Source organism: Saccostrea cucullata, unplaced genomic scaffold, assembly GCF_032062105.1.
Source record: "Saccostrea cucullata isolate Sc308-1 unplaced genomic scaffold, CSIRO_AGI_Scuc_v1 ctg6449, whole genome shotgun sequence".
NCBI lineage: Eukaryota > Metazoa > Mollusca > Bivalvia > Ostreida > Ostreidae > Saccostrea > Saccostrea cuccullata.
In genome coordinates, this window is record NW_026937461.1 from 43193 (window position 1) to 60762 (window position 17570).

General features: G+C 29.4%; 1 long non-coding RNA gene across 1 annotated transcript; it reads right to left on the reverse strand.

Moving 5' to 3' along the window:
- Positions 1–254: 254 nt before the first annotated feature.
- LOC134248242 (uncharacterized) lies at positions 255–11832 on the reverse strand. The gene is made up of 3 exons (XR_009988009.1): positions 11607–11832; positions 8241–8463; positions 255–1039 (listed from the first exon to the last, which is right to left on the reverse strand). It is a non-coding gene; the product is annotated as an uncharacterized LOC134248242 (long non-coding RNA).
- Positions 11833–17570: the final 5738 nt, after the last annotated feature.

The window sequence follows — 17570 nt, forward strand, 5'->3', positions numbered from 1 at the left end:
AGAATCTTAACACATGAGACATTTGAGGAACGTTCCTCTCTCAAATTCACTTTTTCCGAAGACATCTCATGAATGGTCAAACATCAGGCATTAGAGGAACGTTCCTCGCTCGAATTTAATTATTACTGTAGGCACCTCAAGGATTGTCAAATATCAGGCATTTGAGGAACGTTCCTCTCACAAATGGTTGTCTCATGAATTGTCAAACATTAGGCATTTCAGGAACGTGTTCCTCACTAAAATCTAACATTGTTCACACAGGATACTTACACGTATGAGAAACGTTCCTCTCTTAGATTTGTATATGTTGATACCTTATTCATATTAAATCATGCATTTGAGGAACGTTCCTCTCACAAATGGTTGTATTTCTGTTGATTACTTATACCAAATGAAGCTTGCAACCAGTGCATTTGAGGAACGTTCCTCTGTCTTGTAATGAATATCTGTTGATACATTGCAAAGCCCACTTAAGAATATCTTTAAAGGAACGTTCCTCTCTAACATTATCATGTGTTTTGTGATATCATATTAGTTTTTATCGTTCATGAAGAATTTGGGAAAATTTCTCTCTTTTATATGAAATGCAGTAAATATTCATATTAGAAACATTTTTTATCTGTACACACTCTACAGAATATATATGAAAAATCATTTTGTCATTTTATAAAGTACTTTTTGAATTAAGGCTTTCTTAAAGTATACTATAAACTAGGTACAGGAACAAACAAATTTTTCCACTTCGGAACAAGCATGTACAATGTGCAGTGTTCATGTATCAACTCAAAGGGCTTTTTCACTGAATGGCAGTGTGATCACATATTACAATGTCTTGGTTAACAGGTTAATACCCACAGTATTTTTCCTTTCTACCACGAAATTAAACCAAAGTTGTGATGAAGGTCAACCATGTTTCTTTCTCGGTTACATCTTTCCCTCATAATAGAGACGATTCCAATTCTTTGGTCTCCAAAGGTTCATAGCATTTTTTCATCAGTCAAAGTAAAACAGCCTAAACAAGTTTCTTGGGTGTCATCTTCTGTAGGAAAAATCTCACATTCAGTACAGCGGCATGTCGTATTATCAAAAATGTGAATCAGGCAAAGTCAGAATAATCAAAACATAGTGTACATAATAACAAGTTTAGATGTATCATCTAAAAATTAAATAGACTGGAAAAATCGATATAAAAAAATTGCAAAACTTAAATTAAAATTTTGAACTTTAAATTGCCCATGAATTATGAAAGCATTTCCATACTGTATTAAGAATATTGCAAATTTGACACTTTCTATCTTTCTCATACTATTTTAATGAAATACTGTAAATGTTTTATATTTAGAGTGTACTATATTTGGCGGAACTTGATATTTTAATAAGTTAGTGTAGGTATCACTACTGAATTAAATATCCCCTTAGATTCCAAAAAATCCCCTGTTGTCCCCCTGTCAGTCCCTGACATTTTCCTGTCTCTCCCTGACTTTCTCCTATGATCCCCTGTCGTTGTCCCTGCTGTCCCTGTCCAGTCCCTGTCGTCCCCTGTCGTTGTCCCTGCCTTCCCTGTCTACTCCCTGTCGTCCCCTGACATTCTCTGATCTCCCTGTCCAGTCCCTGTCGTCCCCTGTCGTTGTCCCTGCCTTTCCTGTCTACTCCCTGTCGTCCCCTGACATTTATTTTGGCCAAGAAAAGGAGTTTAAAAAATATTTTTGTTGCATTTAAGAGTGAAAAATGGTATAGTCTTGAAAACTTTAAATTTTTTTTTGAAAATATAGACTTATTAAAAAGTTGACACATTTTAAATGCCTTAACAAAATCCCCTGTAATTTAGTTTCTATTACTTGTATCAATGTGATTATTTTTAGTTTGGTAGCATTTGGGGGAGAAGGGCAGAGAATTGCATCATTCTTAAGAAGAAATAAATTAGCAATTTATTTCATCTTGTGATGCTAGACAGCTTATACATTGTAGTTTATGGACCTTTTATATATATTTATAACTTTTTCATTTTCTATTTGATCTACTTTGAAACATCTTTGAGCGTAATAACTGTCTTTGTAAAAGAACTAGATTTAAACATTTGAGAATACATTATCAAATCCATGCATGGGATATTTGGTTTTACCAAAGAATTAAAAAAATAATTGAAATGAATGATATATGAATGCATTACTAAAATAAAAGTCTATTTTATAGATAAAGATTATTAAATAAACAAAATATATATTTTATTAATTTATTTTCTTACGTGAATAAATTTACAACTCGACTGAATTAAGAATGAATGAATAAATAGATAGATAGATAAATAAATAAATAAATAAATAAATAAATAAATAAATAAATAAATAAATTAATTAATTAATTAATAAAGTAATTAATTAATTAAATAAATAAATAAATAAATAATGAGAATTATATAAATTTATTCATTTATTTTTAATTTTTTTAATTTATCACTCATTTATATCCCCCAAAATTTGATTTATTAGTTTTATTTTATTTATTTGCTGAAAAATGCTACAAAGTATTTTATTAGCATATTTCAAAGCCTTTTTATTATTTTAAGTCCATGATGGATATCAAAATAATCGTCTCATAATGCACAATCTTAATCCGTCAATTAGATTTTTGATACTTTGTTTTGATTGAAAAAATTGGTTTTCAAAACCCTAACACGGTTCTGAAAGAACATCAAAGCCATTGATGTTTACCATTAATTAACTCGGGTACACAGTCATGACACCTATTGTCTTTTTCACTGACCGCTATACCTTGTTTATATTGTGACAGGACGACCGTGTGTAGTTTGCAGCTGTTTGAAATAACATTTTCTCTTTGTATGAGAACTTAATTTTTTTTCCAATCAAAACAAAATAAAAGTATCGAAGAAGCTATTGACGGGTAAAGATTGTGCATAATGAGACGATTATTTTGATATCCATCATGGTAGTAAAATAATTAAAAGCAGATTTAATATGCTTCAAGAATACTTTGACACACATTTTTGCGTAAATAGTTTTACATAAAATAAGCCCAAAAAAATCCCATTTTCGGGTATTTGATCATTTAGTTTGTTTGTATTGTCAATTTTCAAAATAAAAAAGATTGTTTTACCATAATTAAATACATGCAGTTAATATGTTTTTTCTTTTTTGTTCACTAACTATTTAAATTCAAATATTGTATTGATTTTAAAAAAATAATTATTCTAAAATGCACAAATACTTTCTGCTGTCTCTCTTTTTTCTTTCTTTTATTTTTTTTTTTATATTATTTCCTTTTTTTTTTTGAACAAATGGTACAAAGTCAAACCAATACTTAACGAATAAAACAGATTAAAACGAAATAAATTCATAGTAAATAAATAAAATAAAGTAAATGAATAATAATAAAAAAATATTAATAAAATATTAATCTATTTATTTTTGAAATTGAAAATAAAACAAATTAATGAATTACTTATATCTGCAAGAAATTGTGTATCTTTAGTTTTATTTTATATAAACACTTGCATCCGTAGATGATCTACAAAGTATTTTATTAGCGTATTAAAACGACCTTTTCTTATTTTAAATACATGATGGATATCAAAATAATCGTCTCATTATGCACAATATTAATCCGTCAATTAGATTTTTGATACTTTGTTTTGATTAAAAAAAGTCGGTTTTCAAACCCTAACACATTTCTAAACAACATCAAAGCCATTGATGTTTACCAGTAATTAACTCGGGGTACACAGTCATGACACCTATTATCTTTTCACTGACCGTTATACCTTGTTTATATTGTGGCAGGACGACCGTGTGTAGTTTGCAGCTGTTTGAAATAACATTTTCTCTTTGTATGAGAACTGATTTTTTCAATCAAAACAAAATAAAAGTATCAAAGAAACTATTGACGGGTAAAGATTGTGCGTAATGAGACAATTATTTTGATATCCATCATGGTAGTAAAATAATTAAAAGCAGATTTAATATGCTTCAAGAATACTTTGACACACATTTTTGCGTAAATAGTTTTACATAAAATAAGCCCCAAAAAAAACCATTTTCGGGTATTTGATCATTTAGTTTGTTTGTATTGTCAATTTTAAAAATAAAAAAAGATTATTTTATCATAATTAAATACATGCAGTTAATATGTTTATTTTCTTTTTTGTTTACTAACTATTTAAATTCAATTATTGTATTGATTTTTAAAAAAAATAATTATTCTAAAATGCACAAATACCCCTGTTGTCTCTCTCTTTTTTTTCTTTCTTTTATTTTTTTTTTATATTATTTCTTTTTTTGAAAAAAATTTTACAAAGTCAAACCAATACTTAACGAATAAAACAGATTAAAACGAAATAAATTCATAGTAAATAAATGAATTAAAGTAAATGAATAATGAAAAAAATATTAATAAATTATTAATCTATTTCCTTTTGAAATTGAAAATAAAACAAATTAATGAATTATTTATATTGATTTTTAAAAAAAATAATTATTCTAAAATGCACAAATACCCCTGTTGTCTCTCTCTTTTTTTTCTTTCTTTTATTTTTTTTTTATATTATTTCTTTTTTTGAAAAAAATTTTACAAAGTCAAACCAATACTTAACGAATAAAACAGATTAAAACGAAATAAATTCATAGTAAATAAATGAATTAAAGTAAATGAATAATGAAAAAAATATTAATAAATTATTAATCTATTTCCTTTTGAAATTGAAAATAAAACAAATTAATGAATTATTTATATCTGCAAGAAATTGTGTTTCTTTAGTTTTATTTTATATAAACACTTGCATCCGCAGATGATCTACAAAGTATTTTATTAGCGTATTAAAACGACTTTTTATTATTTTAAATACATGATGGATATCAAAATAATCGTCTCATTATGCACAATATTAATCCGTCAATTAGATTTTTGATACTTTGTTTTGATTAAAAAAATCGGTTTTCAAAACCCTAACAAATTTCTAAACAACATCAAAGCCATTGATGTTTACCAGTAATTAACTCGGGGTACACAGTCATGACACCTATTATCTTTTTCACTGACCGCTATACCTTGTTTATGTTTTGAGAGGACGACCGTGTATAGTTTGCAGCTGTTTGAAATAACATTTTCTGTTTGTATGAGAACTGATTTTTTCAATCAAAACAAAATAAAAGTATCAAAGAAACTATTGACGGGTAAAGATTGTGCATAATGAGACGATTATTTTGATATCCATCATGGAAGTAAAATAATTAAAAGTAGTTTAAATATGCTTCAAAATTACTTTGATACATATTCATTGTTACATGTAATCAGTTTACATAGAATATGCAAAACAAATCCCATTTTCGGGTATATGATTATTTTGTTTGCTTGTATCGTCAATTTAAAAAAAACAATGTTTTTATAATGATTAAATACATGCAGTTAATAAGTTTTTTTTATTTACCAATCAATTATTGTGTTGATTTAAAAAAAAACTAAAATATTCCAAAGTGTGCCAGTACCCCTGCTGTCTTTTTTCTTTTTTTTTATTTTTACAAAAGGTAGAAAGTCACTCCATTATTAAATGAATAAAACATGAATAAAATAAAACTCTAAACAAATACAATTTCTTGCGGATATAAATGATTGACTAATTTGTTGTATTTTCAATTTCAGATATAAATAGATAAATTGTTTTTATTTATATTTATTTCACTATTTTTTTTAAATTTTATTTATTTACTATGTATTTATTTCGCTGTAATCTGTTTTATTCATTGAATACTGGTTTGACTTTGTACCATTTGTAAGAAACAAAGTCAGCAGGGGGTATTGGTGCATTTTGGAATGTTTTAGTGTTTAAAACCAAATCATTAATTGATTTTAAATAGTTAGTAAATAAAAAAAAATAAACTTATTAACTGCATGTATTTAATCATTATAAAAACAATGTTTTTTTTAAAATTGACGATACAAGCAAACTGAATAATCATATACCCGAAAATGGGATTTGTTTCGCATATTCTATGTAAACTGATTAACAATGAATATATATCAAAGTATTTTTGAAGCATATTAAAACTGCTTTTAGTTATTTTACTTCCATGATGGACATCAAAATAATTGTCTCATTATGCACAATCTTTACCCGTCAATAGCTTCTTTAATACTTTTATTTTGTTTTGATTGAAAAAAAAAATTAAGTTCTCATACTAAGAGAAAATGTTATTTTAAACAGTTGCAAACTGTAAACAGTCACCCTGAACACAACATAAACAAGGTATAGCGGTCAGTGAGAAAGACAATAGGTGTCATGACTGTGTACCCCGAGTTAATTACTGGTAAACATCAATGACTTTGATGTTGTTTCAGAACTGTGTTAGGGTTTTGAAAACCGATTTTTTCAATCAAAACAAAGTATCAAAAATATTATTGACGGATTAATATTGTGCATAATGAGACGATTATTTTGATATCCATCATGGACTTAAAGTAATAAAGAGTCGATTTAATATACTAATAAAATACTTTGTAGCACATCAAAGTATGCAACAGTTTATGTAAAATAAATCCCCCCCCCAAAAAAAAAACAAAAAAAAAGAAAGAAAAGAAAAAAAAAAAAAAAAAAAAAAAAAAAAAAAAAAAAAACAAAAACCTCTAAAAACGCCACAATTTCTTGCGGATATAATTGATTGACTAATTTGTTGTATTTTCAGTTTCAAATATAAATAAGGTAAATAAAAAAAATAAAACTAATAAAACACATTTTGGGGATATAAATGTGCGATAAATTAAAAAATAAACAAAGAAATGAATAAATTTATATAATTCTCATTATTTATTTATTTATTTATTTATTCATTCATTCTTAACTCAGTTGATTTGTAGATTTATTCACATAAGAATATAAAAGAATAAAATAGATTTATAGTTTGTTTAATAATTGTTATTTATAATTAGGCATTTATTTTATTAATGCATTTATATATCATTCCTTTCAATTAATTTTTTTATTCATTTCATTCTTTGGAAAAACAATATATCCTATGCATGGATTTAATAATGTATTCTCAAATGTTTAAATCTAGTTTTTTTTTACAAAGACAGTTATTACGCTCAAAGATGTTTCAAAGTAGATCAAATAAAAAATGAAAAAGTTTATAAATATATATATAAAAGGTTCATAAAGCACACTGTATATGCCGTCTAGCATTACAAGATGAAATAAATTGCTAATTTATTTCTTCTTAAGAATGATGCAATTCTCTGCCCTTCTCCCCCGAAATGCTACCAAACTAAAAAAAATCACATTGATACAAGTAATAGAAACTAAATTACAGGGAATTTATTAAGGCATTTAAAAATGTGTTAACTTTTTAATAAGTCTATATTTTCAAAAAAAAAAACTCAAAGTTTCAAGACTATATCATTTTTCACTCTTAAATGCAACAAAATTATATTTTGAACTCCTTTTCTTGGCCAAAATAAATGTCAGGGGACTACAGGGGCAAGTCAGTAAAGGCAGGGACAACGACAGGGGACGACAGGGACTGGACAGGGAGATCAGAGAATGTCAGGGGACGACAGGGAGTAGACAGGGAAGGCAGGGACAACGACAGGGGACGACAGGGACTGGACAGGGAGAGCAGGGACAACGACAGGGGATCATAGGAGAAAGTCAGGGAGAGACAGGAAAATGTCAGGGACTGACAGGGGGACAACAGGGGATTTTTTGAAATCTAAGGGGATATTTAATTCAGTAGTGTATGATTTAGCGCATTTTAATGTTTTATGTTTAAGTCATTTAGTGTTGTACTTAAATTAGCGGATGTTTCTTTCCGCCAAAAAGGTAAAAAGAATACATCGCCAAATGTTACACGTTTACAGTAATAACTCTGATTTGCAAATTATGTCTGAGAAAAATCATTCTCCTTTATATCTTGCATGTAACACTAATTTAAAAACTAAGTGACAATTGGAAATGTAAATTATAATAATATATAGGTCTTAAGCTCCATACTCCTCCAATGAACATTTTATATACATGTATGATAATATAAGTCATCAATTTTTTTAAATTTATTTCTCTTTTTCCATAGTGCATGTAGGTCTCATATAATATTTCATGGGTTTTATTAATGTATTCTTTAATTTACACGAACCTATTTTCATTCTGAATCTCAATTTGTATTATATATTGCAGTACTATTGTGTATTTCTTAAAACTGAAGAATTGATTCTATAATAGGGATTTGTCTAGTTACCCTAATTCCTGCATCATTCTCTACTTTAAAGATAAAGACTTGATGTCTTTCTGGCCCCAGCTCACATTGTAATTGTTATTAATCACTGCCAATCATATATGCTCATGGAAAACTAGCTATAGGCGATCAGCTCTGGCAACTATCTGTCCCCTGTGACTTCATGGACAGTAAAGATCAGTGCTGATGCTATGATGACTTGATCGTGTTATAGATAAACATGTCTCTGCAGTCAGAAGATTGAAGCAATTTACATTGTAGAACAGAACTCAAACAGTGAGAGAATTAAGATCTTGTTAGAGTTTTAAATTTTACTCCTTAAAATTTGGATAGTTTCAATATATTTAAAAAACAAAAAAATGTAATGAAACTTATATACGCTGTAAAACTTTACTAATTATTCTAGTTCGGGAATAACAAATCTCAGGCTAAAATCTGGTTTGAACATATTAAATGCAAAGAAACATTATTTTGTAAAAAAAAAGATAATAATAATGTGAAAACATCATCTCCTGCACTTAATTGTCAGATCTTAAGGAAGCAGGAATAAGAATCCATATTTCCAAAAAAAAAGCCCTTAAAAAATGTTTTATTGATTTAGATTATAAGCACATGTATTAAAAGAAATTTTGTACTGAGTAATACAGTTCTACAATTTTTTATTTTTATTGATTGGCAATTGCTCATCTTCCTTCCCCCTTTTTAAAAGTTAGATACTTTGATTATGAAACTATCTCTGATTTAATTGTTGTTTTGAACATATTTGATTGAACGAGTCAAATGGATTGGAAACAAGTTCTTGCAACTTACAAGTTCCTCTCCATAAATATAACAATATGTCATGCAAAAAATACATTAAAATATAATAATTCTAATATTTTCAAGTGATGCAATTAAATTACAAATCAATTTAAAATCTACATGTTTCAGTAATAAATCTATGGACAGCAGAAAAAATATTAATATTAATTGATACAGGCAAATCTCTGTCACCCCGTAATAGTAAATTAGTGCCAATTGTTACCAATTTATTTAATTGTTAATTTCAGAAACATGCACTCTGAATTTCACAGATTTCCTATATCTTGGATTGCAGTGTGGGTCATTTGGGATTTAATAATTTAGCCAGCTGCAGCAAGGTCAAAAGTCTATGTTATCTGTAAAACTCGAGGTCAATTTATTTAACCCCGGTCTTATCTGCTTTCATTATGTAGAAATAATTTAAGAAGATTTTCTTCAACTCTTTGAAATTACATTCACCAACACTGGAACACTGAGTTTCTAAGAATAAGAATTTCATTGGTGTACATATCAGGCATGTGTTATAAAAATGAACCTTTCTTATGAAACTGAATAGTGCATTTTTACTCAGCTTTAACCTAATAAATAAATAAAACAAAATTACGGCTATATGCATAAAATGATGGAAGTATCAACTAGTGAAACCGTTACTCGTATTTTTAGTAATACTATTTTTCTTTTATCAGGAATCGGACACTGAGTACACAAGACATGATCTGCCGATCGATAATACATATAAAATGTTTAACTAATATACAATTTTTAAGATCTGAATTATAAATACTTATTTATACTTAGATAATGCATATACTTAAGTTATTGTTAAAGTATTAAACTACATGTAATCCTTAACAATAGGTGTATGTAGGAATATAAATAAGATGGCCCCTTTGGATTTTTTTTAGAATAAAATATATTTTTCAGTGGGATAGTGATGATTGACAACTAAAAGAAACTTCATATTCACTATTTTGGACTGCATTCCACTTTGATTAATATTAAATATCTGTTAAAACAATTAATGCAATACATAAAATGTGAGTTTGTGATAAATTATTTATTTTTTTTTTTAGAAAAGATAATATATAGAAGGACAAAAAAACCTTTGAGATAAAGGTTTTGTAATAATTGTGTACGTGTACTTAAGCTTTGATCATAATCCTTGCAGTTGACAACACAACAAAATATGCCCAGAATTTTTATAAAAATAGAAAAAAAATTTCCCGGTAAATTGTTTCAAAAAAGTGTTTAAATCTTTTATAATTAGTTTTTTTTTTAAATTTTATCCTTATTATTCTAACTGCAGCATATAGTTTAAAAGGATACAATATTGAGTATAATAATTTATTGAATTTGTGTCTTTTTTTCCATAATATTTCAAGATAACCAATTTATAGTAAAATTTTAACTTTTAACTTTAACTTAAAATTTTTAATTTTTTTAGCAGGGTATGATATCAGACAAGGTCACTATATTGCTAGGAAAGAAAAACACATGATTTTAATATATTACGTACTCCTGTTCATACACACAAGTAGAAGAGCTAACAATATCTTGGGAAAGAATAAACATTTGACCAGTGACCACTTAGTGAAGCCGACGAAGCGATAATTGTCTCAGAGTTAAAGATTTCAGCATTGGCTATACATAAACAAACTATACCGCTCTGTTTCATCTAAAGACATTAATTCTTTGACACACTAGATTATTCCTTTGAGCCTCGTTGAATGTGTTCTGCTCTGCTCTAAAACCATCAGAATTAACAGTGCTGAGCATCTATTCAAGCTCGGATGATTTTTGGATTGAACTAGGTGAAACACAGCTATTGTTCTCTCTATCAAATCAATTAATGTTTTATTTAAAAAAAGTAAATAAGACACTGACTTGGCATATAAAATATACCTGAGGTCTGTCCAAAACTTTAATTCAAAATAGAGTGTACATCTCCTATCAATAATGTATAGTTAATACATGGACATGTTAAATCATGCCAGTTTACAAATTAAAAATATACCCGGTAATACAAATTAAAAACACTACATAAATATGTATATTTTGCATATTTTTAGAAAGTATATAGGATACGTTCAGTGGCAAGGGGGGGGGGGGGGTAATTTTTTAAGGAGCAAATTCTCAATCAAAGTTTCCTGTGTTAGGAAGCCAAAAAAATTAGTATGGGCATGGACCCCACCCATCCCCACTCCCACCCCCCAAAAAATAAATAAATAAATTGAGATAAGTAAATGATGAATAATAAAAAAAAAAATTAACAAAATACAGTAAAACATGATTTTTGCCAACACACTTATGTTGAATTGAGTTACAGCGAAGTGCTTTTATTCCCTGTGACTTAATTATGTATTTTTATCTTCATAACGAATTTCGCTCATAATAATGCAAAATCAACCGTCGATCCCTGGCACTGCTTTTTAAACATGTTTTACTTGTATTCAATATAATTAATCTATTTCCTGCCATGTACAGCATTTGAAAACATATATTATATAGGAAATCATAGAATTTCTAATTTTCCCAACTAATAATGAAAATTATGACTACGGTACTTACTTGATTTGTTTACGACACTTTAATCATTTCTCTGAAATGTTGCTGCAAGTGGTGTCATGAGGGTATTCGTTTTCTTTTACATTGAAATCCAGGGCATATCATTTTGTCTAAAATTAAAGTAAATTTCTCATTTTAATTTACTGGTATTTGGAAGTGTCTGACAGCTTATATTTCAGCAGGATTGATCAACTCTGACTAAGTTATTGATAAAATATTTTAGTTTAGTTTTTATGAAAACAAAGCATACAAAGAATTTTCATAAATTGATAATAATATTATTTGCATATATACCTTAATAAATCCTTAGCTGTGAAGAACTGCAACATCCTGTTTTATTCAACAATCTTTCAATGTGATAATCATCTTCTGATTTGAAATCGTGAACATTTTGGTAGGGTTGAGAGATGGATGTGTCCAAGACTGATAACACACCCAAGATTATCAGTGTGCAGTGTTTTGATTGACATTTCTTCAGTTAGTGGCACCACATGTTTCCATTCAAATATGTATGGAAGGGTCGCAGTTGCACATGTGAACAGCTATCATTTAAATGCAACTGTTGTTTGAAGGGGAATTCGAAATTGGAGAAATTAGACATCGATATATCTGTGTGTTATACTGTGATAAAGTTATATATAATTAGTTTTGGTCAAAAAACTGTGTGATGAAGTAAGTAGAGACACATGCATGATTTTCAAATGTCAATGGATGTTCAACTTAAAGAGAATTTACTGGTCAATGCACTGAATTTTCATAAATTAATCTTGGATGAACTATACTAAAAAAGCTAAGGGTAAGATTCTTTTCCTGAAAGATTTTTTCATTTAATAAATATCATAAAATTTCAATTGTTAAAGAAAATTGTTTAATTTAGTGTAAGAAAGCATTGCTGTATACAACAGTTTTATATCATAAAAGTAAATGCAGGGGATCAGGGGAATTAATGGTATAACTTTTTGATCAATTCCTTGTTGTAGATTTATGTCTTTTGCACGATTCAAACAGTTGCCCTTTTTTCTCATTTAAAATAAAAATAAACATTTACTCTTTATTCAGCATGAGATATTCCTATATGATATCCAGAGATTAGTGACCTCAAAATAAAATGTGATCATGTATACTCCTAAAGGATTGGTACCAACGAGTTAAATGTCTGTAATAATAAGAGGCTTTTCACAAAATTGAGTGAAAAATGATTTCCTAAAATATTAATTGTCAAGAATGACACGTATTTGATCTTGTAATCGAGTTATGACCCCCAAATTAAAAGTTGTCATATATTTCTTAGGAGGACTACAGATCTTGTGCTTTCACCTTGTAACCCAAAATCAGTAGGGGTCTTTATTCCTTTGGGAGTACCAGTATACTAAGTTTGTTGTCTGTAAAGCAAAGGGTTCCCAAAATTTTAAGCAGACATTATTTTTCTGTGTCAGAATAGTCTCAACCTTGAAATTTGACTTTATGAAATCAACAGGATTATCTACTCTTTTACGTTAGGGAGTACCTGGGTGTTCAGCTTTCTTCAAATCCAATTATACTCTGATTCATATATAAAGTTATATAATAACATTTGAAATCAGAAGAGGAGTATTCGACATGAATCCATTGTCAACAGTTGGAAGAGAAATGTTTGTCCAGTCCAGTGTCAAATTTTGAAATGGGGAGAGGAACGTTCATAGTATTAAGAGTCATGGTAGTAGTGTTTTGATAGGAATTGGTAGAGGAATGTTCCTCAAATGTACTGTTTATATACATGTAGTATGTATTATCAATTGAAATTGACTGATGAACGTTTGTGATATTGTGTGTTAAAACTTGTAAATACAGTGTCACGTTGAAAGAGGAACGTTCCTCCAGTGTATATAGTATCAATTTTTGAAATTGGATGAGGAGCGTTCCTCAAATATGTTGTGTTTAGACTAGTAAATCCAGTGTCAATAGTTTGAAGAGGAACGTTCCTCCAGTGTACATGGTGTATATAGTATCAATATTTGAAATTGGAAGAGGACCGTTCCTCTAATGCCTAATATTTGAAAATTTATGAGATGATACGGTAATCAGTAAATTTGAGAGATGAATGTTCCTAAAATGCCTGATGTGTTCATTCATAAAGTATTTAAAAATACACACTGTATGTGCACATCTGTAAGAGAGGAACGTTACTCAAATGGTCTGGTGATAATAAATGCATCTTAGTTTAAAGAGGGGAATGTTCCTCAAATGTCTGTTCATAACAAATGCATCAGAAGTCATAGAGAGGAACGTTCCTCAAATCTCTGGTCAGAACAAATGCATCTGAAGTTAGAGAGAGAGAAACGTTCCTCAAAAGTTTGGTCATAACAAATGCACCAGAAGTTCAGAGAGAGGAACGTTCCTCAAATCTCTGGTCATAACAAATGCATCTGAAAAGTAGAAAGAGGAACGCTCCTCAAAAGTCTGGTCATAACAAATGCATCTGAAGTTCAGAGAGAGGAACGTTCCTCAAATCTCTGGTCATAACAAATGCACCTGAAGTGTAGAAAGAGGAACGTTCCTCAAAAGTCTGGTCATAACAAATGCATCTGAAGTGTAGAGAGAGGAACGTTCTCTCAAAAGTTTGGTCATAACAAATGCACCAGAAGTTCAGAGAGAGGAACGTTCCTCAAATCTCTGGTCATAACAAATGCATCTGAAGTGTTAAGAAAGAGGAACGTTCCTCAAAAGTCTGGTCATAACAAATGCATCTGAAGTTCAGAGAGAGGAACGTTCCCTAAATCTCTTGTCATAGCAAATGCATCTGAAGTGTAGAAAGAGGAACGTTCCTCAAAAGTCTGGTCATAACAAATGCATCTGAAGTTTAGAAAGAGGAACGTTCCTCAAATCTCTGGTCATAACAAATACTTTTAAAAAAATCTTCAAAAGGGAACTTGTGGAGACACATATAAGGATTTTAAGACCAAAATGACTTCAGATTGTAAACGTTGGGTGAAAAAAAGGAATTTTGATTTTCCCTTCTTGTTTTGGATTGTGTTTTTTGGCAAAAGAAGACTATTTTATCAGCCTCTTTAAACCCAAACTTAATCGCAAGTGATGCTATATATTTTATACTTTGAAATTTCATTTGTATAATGTATGAAAGTTAGTGCAAGATTTGTACATTAACAATTACGCCAACTTATCGCTACCTAATCTATTATGACGTCACAATGAACTTTATGCTTTTGATGTTACCAGGTAACCTACCTGACATTTTTATAACTGCCTGAAGAGCCGAACATGGCGAAAGCGCTTGCAAAAAATATTTTGTGATTTTTTTGAATTTTTAATTCTCTCTCTATATATATATATATAGTGAGTATCCTTGTAAAAGTGAATTTCTCTATATTAATATTCCTTCACTTAGGGCAGTTATATTAGTTTAAGAGTTGTTGTAATTTGTGCTTTATAAATAAAATTAATTTAATCACAACATGTATTGGTAACGATCCTCTAAAAACTAATGTCCAAATAACTGTATCTCACTTCCATTCTCAATGACTGTGTAGTGTAGGGCAGCGTTGTGAGAATTCCATCGGCATCGAAAGCAAGTTTTTCACTTGCCTAGATAGCCGAGCGGTCTAACGCGCTGTTCCTGCACTGTTAGGAGACAGATTCCGTAGGTCAAGAGTTCAACCCCGGGCTGGGGCGGAAGTGAGTATCCTTGTAAAAGTGAATTTCTCTGTGCTTTATATATATATATATATATATATATATATATATATATATATATATATATATATATATATATATATATATATATATATAATGGCTTTTATATAATGGCTTTGAGGATGACATAACGGAATATTTGCCATAATGTAACAGGAAAGCCCAAGGACAAAGAATTTTTCTAATTGATAAAATGTTATCAAAATATTCGGGTCATAAGTTGAAGCCCAATGGAAAAGTTCTCTTTTTCTCATTTACCGGTCAAGAAAGTATATCGGTCGGGCCTTCGCTGCGAGAGCAGAAAACGTTGGTACGATTTATGTTTACTGCACCATGTCAAACCTAAGACGTAAAAGTAGGAAGATACTGAAGTAAAAATCCGGGTCATTGGGATGAAATCTTAAACATTCAAAATCCTGGGTCACCATAGCGTTGACATAAAACAAAATACACCTCACTGTTTAATGACCCCTTAAAAGTACGAGGGTTGTCCAAAAAGTTTGTGGAAAATGACGTTTTCGTGAAATTAAATGGTTCTATATGAAACTGTTTTATATCAAAATGTTTCTTATGAAAAATAACAAGTCAGAGTGATTTAATTCTTATTGATGGAAGTAATATTTTTGTAAAAATCAGTGTCTTTAAAGATTACAGATAGTCCGTGCGGGCAAAGGTTAAAATGACATAAACACTCATATAAAATATTTGGATTAGAATGATCATTTTCTATACAAAATTCAAAAGTTAATAAAAAATTATGATTTTATAACAAATAGACAAGCTAAAATCATTTTATAATATCTTAAGTATATCGCTTACTATATAGACACTGCAAATACTTAACAATAACCCTAACAAATGTGTCAAAACTCGACAGAAAAAGCGACATCGACCTTCTGAACGGGACAGCTTCCGATCAAAAAAAATATTTTAATACGATTGAAACGTAAGAAACGTATGGATTTGAGATTGGTATACGATTTATCAACGCTGTGTACAAATTCAAAAACATTGCAAGAATTGAACAACACTTGTAATTTTCTGAAAATGGATATTTCTATTCATGACGTTGTTTTAAGATCTAGCGCAGCGTTCGACTTGGCTGTGCCGTTTGTGTATACAAACTATTTATATAGATGACGCTCGTATTGAAATCTTCACAAGACGAAAGACTACCTTTAAGCAATCGCTTAATGGTAGCTTAATGGTGACTTAATGGTGGCATAAAGGAGTTAATTGCTTTAAGCCAACATTAAGTAAACATTAAGCTAGACTTACAGGTGCTTAATGTCCAAACTTCATTAAGCTCAACCATTAAGCCACCATTAAGCTGAGCTTAATGGTGACTTAATGGTCAACCCTCATTAAACTTTTACGCATCTTATATAGAATCTTTAAACTAGCTTTTAGTTATTTTAATATCATTTACGCAAAATCCATTCCATCTCATAATTCTGTCTCGATCATGATTTCTACGAGTTTATTGTCAACATGCATAAACTTGATCACTGGGAATGAAGTTAGCTAATAGCCACAGGGGCTTGCTCGAGGTGTCTAATTTTTTTTTTAAATCATTTACAGTGATAATAAAACAAGACATCATGTATCAGAACTGTATATTATTTTTATTTTTTAAATTAACCATTATTACATGCGTTATTTTTATTTTTAGTGTATATGATTTTTAAAAATAAATAATAATTACACACCGTGGGCAAGTCCTAGTGAAATATCTTAAATGTATAATACCAAAAATCAGTTTGTTTTTAGAATTATCTATATTCCGAACACAGAATATATATTACTTTATTAAAATGGTCATTTTATAATATATGTCAAAAGAAACATTCCGCTACAGAATTCACAGGAATATAACTATATGATCTCATGAAAAAAACCTTTGTCCTTTTTTGGGGGGGGGGGGGGGGCTACTGGTATACAAATGTTTAATTTTTTTAAAAATTGACTTTTACCATGAAAAACGTTTTAATGGCTTTTACATCATGAATACTTTTAATCAATTCATTATTTTTTTTAATAATGCAGCAGTAAGTATCTGTTAAAATCTAGTCGGTCTTCAATGATTGTTATTTCAAAATCGATTTTCAGAGAAACGGCCGATCAGATTAAACATGACATCCGACCAGATGTATACACATTAAGAAACGGGGTAGGATTAACAGATAATCCGTGTACAGTAAACTGGCAATAGACCTTAATTAGGTGTCCCCTGTCCCCGGTTAACTAACAGGAAACTATACATACACAACGTACACT